The sequence below is a fragment of the Lactuca virosa genome, chromosome 5 (assembly GCF_052849685.1).
Source record: "Lactuca virosa cultivar CGN04683 chromosome 5, Lactuca_virosa_CGN04683_v6, whole genome shotgun sequence".
In the NCBI taxonomy this organism is placed as follows: Eukaryota; Viridiplantae; Streptophyta; class Magnoliopsida; order Asterales; family Asteraceae; genus Lactuca; species Lactuca virosa.
In genome coordinates this window covers 315,939,822-315,947,838 of record NC_136430.1, presented here as the reverse complement: position 1 = coordinate 315,947,838, position 8,017 = coordinate 315,939,822, and positions in this window count along the sequence as shown.

The following is an 8,017-nucleotide window of genomic DNA, read 5'->3' as shown; positions in this document are numbered from 1 at the left end:
GTGTTCAACTCAAGAACACTAAGAAGATGTCTTGATGATTCGAGAATCTAACACCGAATAAGATGGAACTTGTGTAAGATATCAATGATTTGAGTAGAATGGAGTTTAATAATTATGTGAATGATGAAGATACTTACTAATTGAAGCAAGAAATCCCTGGAGAAAGCCTTGAAGTTCTTGAAGTTGAGAGAAAAGATGAGAGAATTTTGGAGAGTGTTCTTGGTTGCTAAGTGTAGAATGAAAGAGTTTTATGGAGAATGAGGAGAGAGGATCAATCCTCCAGCTCTTAGAACGTGGGAAGAGCTGGAGATTGGCTGTAAAGGTCCACTAAGGAGACAAGGGGTAGTGGGAAATAGTGGCTGATCATAGAGTGAGGTGGTAGTGGGTTGCTTTTGCCATAAATTAAGGAAAAGCAAATATTCCCTCAATAATTAGTTCAATCACCAATTCTTTTAATATATTTTATAAAAACCCTGGAGATTTATATATTTTGGGGCCTTAGTTTATAAAATAAAGTTTTGGGTGAAAATCCCACGTTAAAATAATGAAAAACGGAGTTAAAACGAAGTCGTAGTCGAAAAACCGGTAAAAAGGAGCTGTCTGCGAGACTTCGGACTTCGGACCTCGGACCTTCGGACTTCGGACTTCGGACCTCGGACCTTCGAACCTTCGGACTTCGGACCTCGGACCTTCGGACACTGGCTTTCGGACACTGGCTTCGGACACTGGCTTTCGGTTTCGGATCCTTAAAGCTATTTTACTCATTTTTACCCCGTTTCAAGCGATTTTTGACCCGGTTAAGGGTCGAGATGACCCAAATGATTACAAAAAGTTAAAGTAACTTTTGAGAGAGATTTGGGAGAGATTTCAAATAGAAAGAGATAGAGTGAAAACGATTTAGAGAGGTTTCGTTTGTGATTAATTTGAGTGTCCGGCTTCACAACGCAAGGTTCGTAAACCCCATTAAACCGTGTTTTAGTGTCGTACACAACCCCGATGATTGTGCAATAGTGTTTTATCGCTTTGGTTCGTTGTTTATCACTTGTTAAGGCTAAGGAAAATCAAACACATTAACTTTCCAAATGATGATTTCTCATTAAAATAGCGAATTGTATAGTGATTACATAACGTAAACCCTAGCATACAAGGGTTATTGGAGTTGACCGGTTTGACTTGTTGACTTTGAATTGACCGAAATTTGACGGTTGTCACAAGCTCCTTGTCAAGGACATATTCTTTGTCCTCGTAGCGGGTAATCATCCTGATGTTTCTGATCCATTCATTGAAGTTGGATCCATCAAAAGTGACTTTCCCACACAAGTTCATAAGGGTAAAGGAGCCATTAGGATTAGAGCCAGAAGCAGCATTGTTTGAAGACATCTGAAAGAAGAGAACAAGATTAGTTTAGATATTAAGAGAGTCCTTAATAAAACACCCAAATGTAATATTAAGGCTAGGATCCAATCACAATATATTATAACTTAGAAGAGGTATGTCGTAATCCAAGCTATAACATATTTGAAAGGTAGGTGAATGACGATTCACCAATTTCCACCATGAAAAACGAAATATAAATATTAGGTTTTTAATTGGTTCTTAGAAATTCCTAGATTCTTTTGAGATTCAATGAACTTTTCAAAGGCATGTTTCAATCTCGAGTGTGCCCTCCAAGTTTTGTGACTGGGATACTGAGGATCACAAAACGAGGTGTGAAGTAACCATGCAAATCACTTGGTACCCTCAAGGTTTATCACTCAATCGATGTGCCGGTAAACCACACACGCTCCACCGATGCTATGGTAAACCTTAAGTCACCCTTTACCTACCTTGTTAAGTCCAAGTTAGTGTGCCGGTTAACCACACACGCTCCACCAACGACTTAAACAAAGTGTAAAGTGTAATTTCATGGATTAGCACCTTATTCACATTTTCCTAAAGTAACTAAGATTGGGAATTTAATAAAAGCATTTAGTTACTTTATAATATTCATCATACTTTTAATGAGAATTTATAAGTCCTTGTCTTACCCGTTCGGCTAACGACCCTCCACCGATCAAGGAAGCGGTGGGTGAGAGTGGACACCCATTAAGTTGCCATTTTATAGGCAACAACCTTATACCCCCCCTTATAGACCGGCTTCGTGAATGAGGCATACTAGCGGTAAGACGACTTGTTGTTATACATATATATATTAGTAACTTATAATATTATAAAGTATAAGGGTTGAATTTTAACTTTTAAAATTCTAAGAGTTGGAACTAAAGTTTTAATCAAGACTTTACATGTTCCAAAACTTGAGGGCAAGTTTTGTAAACTTCCAAGACTTTTCATTTCTTATAACTTATGAATTAATTGAGTAATAAAAATGAAGACTCTTCATTTTTATAACTCTTGTGTTCTTTTAATGGCTTTAATAAAAGTGAGACTTTTGGTTTTCCATAACTTGAGGACAAGTTATGGACTCCATTAAAACACATTATGATCATGAATTAAACTACCATGAAGGTTACAAACAATTCCTATGATCATCTAATCTTCATAAGTTCCAGAACATGAATATGAACACTTTCAAGAATCAAAAATTACACTTAAAAAAAAACTTGTAATTTTAATAATTGCCATTGTAAATGGATTAGCATAAACATTACACCATCTAAAACAAGCTTTAAAACATCAAAACAGTTTAGGGTAATGTTTCTAGTCCATTTCCAGCAACAAATGTGCAAACTTTCATACGAGCAGAAAACAGAAAAACGATTTTTTTCAAGCTGTTTGCACACAAAAAAAAAACAACAACAAACGAACCATGCTCTGATACCACTGATGGGTTTTGAGCATTCTAACACTTCCTAAGTGTACATGCAACCCTAATAACCTTGGATCTATGTTTGTCTAATTATCATGCAAAGTTGAATTCCAAGGTTATATTCCTATCTAGCATACATGGGGAACAAATTTTAACTTGCATGAAAGATAGAATAACTTACCTTGTTGTTGCTTATGATCCTTGAAACCTTGTGAGCCTAGCACCCCAAGTGTGATGCCTCAAATGCTTCACACAACACCAAATGCTTTTGGAATGACTTTAGAGAGAATACACACTTCTAAAATCGGCCTAGCCCTCTTGTTTCTTATGTGTGTCCGATTTTGGTGGAGAATGGGTTTCTTATATAGTGTTGACACATCTAGGGTTACACCATGTAAACCCTAATGTGTCATGACTCTTCATTTCCATGACCCATGGGTTTGTAACTCCCATGGAGCATCCTATGGGTGGAACCCAACTTGATAATCCATGGAGCCTCTTAGCCCACTATATAAGATATGGAAGATTTACATAATCTACCCATATATTTAATTAGTTATCTTTTGATCACTTAATTAATTCTAAATTAATTCTTGATCAAACTAATTAAATAATATTATTAATATATTAGAACTTATAATATATTAATAAACCATAAGTGTTATTTCTCTCATTTTAGTTTATCCAATTGCATGGTGCCATGCAACCCAAATGGACCATGCCGGGTCGGGTCAAGTACATACCAGAAATAGTTATGGACTTAGACACCTTATCCAACACTCTCGACGTACCAAGCGATTTCTCGCTTCATGCACGGCCACCAGTAGCTCAAACTCAAATCCCGGTACATCTTGGTGGCCCCCGGGTGTATAGAAAAGTGAGACTTATGAGCCTCCTCCATCACTGTCTGGCGGACCCCTCCGGACATCGGAACCCAAACCCGACCATGTCGGGTCAATAATCCGCGGCTATCCTGAACAAACCGGGCGTTCTCGCCCTTAATCCGCTCCATCTTCCGGTTCTCTGGTCTCATGCCCTCGACCTGAGCATCCCTAATCAAGCTCACAAGCGGGGAATCCACCGCTATCCTCATACACCTTGCCGGGGTAGAAGACCCAGCTGACTTGCGGCTCAGAGCGTCCGCAACCACATTCGCTTTACCAGGATGGTAAAGGATCTCACAATCATAGTCCTTGACTACATCCAGCCACCTGCGCTGCCTCATATTCAGGTTCGGCTGATCCATGATGTGCCTCAAACTCTTGTGATCCGTGTATATAGTACATCAGACCCCGTACAGATAATGCCTCCAAATCTTGAGAGCGAAAACCACCGCTCCCAACTCAAGATCGTACGTAGGGTATCTCGTCTCATGCGGCTTCAGCTGTCGCGATGCATAGGCTATCACCCGTCCCCTCTACATGAGGACCGCCCCCAGACCTGTGATGGAAGCATCACAAAATACTACGAAATCCTCGACTCCCTCGGGGAGCGTCAACACTGGTGCCTCACATAAACATCGCCAGAGGGTCTCAAACGCCCTCTGCTGCTCGGGGCCCCACCGGAAATCCACCCCCTTCCTCGTTAGACGAGTGAGGGGTACTGCAACCTTGGAAAAATCTCGAATAAATCTCCGGTAGTACCCTGCTAATCCCAAGAAACTCCTGATGTCGGAGGGAGATTTCGGAATCTCCCACTGCATAACCGCCTCGACTTTGGCCGGGTCGACCAAAATCCCCTCCTGGTTAACGAGATGTCCGAGGAACTGGACCTCTCGTAACCAAAACTCACACTTTGAGAACTTGGCATACAGCCGTTCTTGTCGCAGAACCTCCAGCGGCTCCCTGAGGTGCTCCTCGTGCTGCTCTCGGGTCTTGGAATACACCAAGATATCATCTATGAACACAATGACCGAGCGATAGAGCATCGGTCTGCAGACCCGATTCATCAAATCCATGAATACTGCCGGCGCGTTGGTGAGCCCAAACGGCATCACCACGAACTCGTAATGACCATAACGAGTCCGAAACGCGGTCTTCTCCACGTCTTCCTCCCTCACCCTGACCTGGTGATACCCGGATCTCAAGTCGATCTTGGAAAACCAAGATGCACCCTGCAGTTGATCGAAAAAATCATCTATCCTTGGGAGTGGATAACGGTTCTTCACCGTTAGCTTTTTCAACTCCCTGTAGTTGATGCACATCCTGTGCGAACCGTCCTTCTTCCTGACGAAGCGGATCGGTGCTCCCCATGGGGAACTACTCGGACGAATAAACTGCTTACCCAGCAGCTCCTGCAACTGAGATGACAACTCCTGCATCTCTGGCGGTGTCAGTCGGTACGGCGCCTTACCGATAGGGGCCGCACCCGGCACCAGATCAATCCTGAACTCCACCTGCCTCTCCGGAGGCACTCCAGGTAACTCCTCTGGAAACACGTCAGCAAACTCTCTAACCACCGGGACCTCTGAAACTGAAGTCTGATCCCTGAACAGCGTGTCCACCACACACGCTAAATAGCATGCACATCCGTGTTGAATATACTGTCGAGCCCTGGCGGCCGAACAAAACCCTGATCCTACTCTGGTGCCCTCACCATATACCACCAGTTCTCCCCCACTTGGGGTTCGAACTACTACTCGTTGTCCCTCACAGTCGATCATGGCGCCAAACCGACTGAGCCAATCCATCCCTACGATCACACATACTTCCCCCATGGGAATATGAATCAAATCTATCGGGAATGATACCCCGAAAATCTCTAGCTCGCATCCCCGGTAAACCGAAGAAGCAGAAATCTCGTGCTCGTTGGCGATCGAAACTCGCAACGGACACTCAAGCTCATCTACCGACACACTGAACTCTCTACTGAAAGTCTGAGATACAAACGACCGACTCGCCCCCGAGTCAAATAAAACCAATGCAGGCAAAGAGTTTACTAAAAACGTACCTAAACACAGGTACCAAAGATAAGCACAACATAGATAAAATGACTGAAACAGAAAATAGAAACATACCAGCAACCACATCCGGTGCTGCCTTGGCCTCCTCGGCCGTGAGCTGGAAGGCGCGCCCCTGAGCCTTCGGAGGCTCCGCCTTGACTGGCCTCCCATCCCCAATCCTCAAAGTAGTCAGTGCGGATCCCTGCGCCGGCTTGGCGGCGAGCTGCGGGCAGTTGGTCTTCACGTGACCAACCTGATGACAATGATAACAAATCCTCATATCTGCTGGAGGGGCGGACTGGCGATAGTCCCTGGCATAGTGCCCCTCCTTGTCACATTTGTGGCAATCACCTCCTGCTCGACAAATCCCAGAATGACCCCTGCCACACTTTCCACAAGTGCGGCTCTGCTGACCCCCGGTCCGAGTATTAGCGGTCTTGGACCGCTTAGGTGTCGGCTGAGACTGTGCCGGAACCTGACGTTGCTCCTTCAACTGCAGCTCTATCTCCAACTCGCGTCGCCTCGTGGCTTCTTGAAGATCCAAAAGAGTCTCACAACGTTGTGTAGCAACAAACTGTCGAATATCAGTCTTTAGCATGCTCAGATAACGAGTCATCTGAGACTGCTCTGAAGCAAACTCCGGGCAGAACATAGCCCTCTCGGTGAACATACGAGTGATCTCCATCACTGACTCTCCATCCTGTCTCAATGTCAAAAACTCCTGAGCAAGCCGCTCCCGCTCAACGCGTGGAACGTAGCGGGTGCGGAACATATCCCGAAACTGCTCCCAAGTAACAGCAGCTTGCTGATCATCAGTGTACGACCCTGTTGTCAATCTCCACCACTCCTTTGCCCCAAGCCTCAGCAGGTTCAGGGCACACCTGACCTTTTGGTCAGCAGGACATGAACACGTGAAGAAACATCCCTCCACGTCAGATAACCACCTCATAGCCCTGATCGCATCCTGTGTACCATCAAACGTCGGGGGCTTCGTATTATCGGAGTCCCGGTACTGGAAAGCCCTGCCGGCTCCTCCTCCAACCCCTGCCGCAGTTACAGCCGAAGTGGCTACAGCGGCAGCTGTCTCTGCTAGAGTTGCATATCGCTCATCAAAGTACTCAACCATCGCGGTCTTAATCGACCCAAACATCGCTGGCAGCTGCGCTCGGAACGCTGCAGCAATCTCGTCGTGCATAATCTCCCGGATCCTGGCATCCAACTCCTCTGTCCCTATCTGTACCACGGGCTCAGGTGCTATCGGCACCTCCGACCCTCTGTCTCCCGATACTGATCCTGATCCTGATCCTGACCCGGATCCAGTAGTAACACGTCTCGTCACCACCATACTGAAATATATATTCAAGTCATCAGATAAATAACATAATATCGGGAGGCCAAAACCCACAAACCCTAGGGTTTGTGACTTCCTTGCTACGCGTATGGGTCCTGTGCTTTCAGTAGTACGGGCCCATACTACCTTCCACACCTACCCATATTTGTCTCAAGTATCACCACAACACCCTAACACTATCATCAACATAATATGCGCTCAACCTTTACTCCTAGGGAAACATCGCCTATCTCACAACCCACACATCCATGAAACTTTCATCAACCCCTGCAGTGCTAGTGCAGGCTAGTCGCACATAACACTGGACCCAATAGACTTTCGAATATCCAATCCTATCCGTAGACTGGATCAAACATTCTCAGGCTATAAGATCTTGATTACGCGCAGTCGTGACGCCTACACTAACGACTACAGTAATGATGTCAATTCCATATACAAGAAACCCTAGGCTAGTAGGCATCATATAACCAGGCAAGTCTATCATGCTATTCCTGAAGATCCCTAGCCTAGCACTAGCATGCTGTTCTAACATATCATAATAATTGTATGGTATTTTGGGGTTTACTTACAGGCTCCGGCTGATCGTACCCTCTGCATCCTCCATCCTTTATTTTGAAAACCATTTTAGAATTTATTCCGAAAATTTCCTTGATTTGAGACTGGGTTCACACGTGTGTTTCCCCCAATTCACTCAAACCAAGGCTCTGATACCAACTTGTAACATCCAAAAATTTTACGCCAAATTTAAACTTTTCAAGCATAAATAAAACCCAATAGTATTGTTTACAAAAATGTTTTCAATTCATTATTCAATCAGAGTGTCCCAAAAGCCATATCATAAGGATGAGGAGTGGTACGGTTACGCCTTCGCCTTGCCATGAACTCCTGAAGTACCTGAAACAATAAACTGAAAACTGTA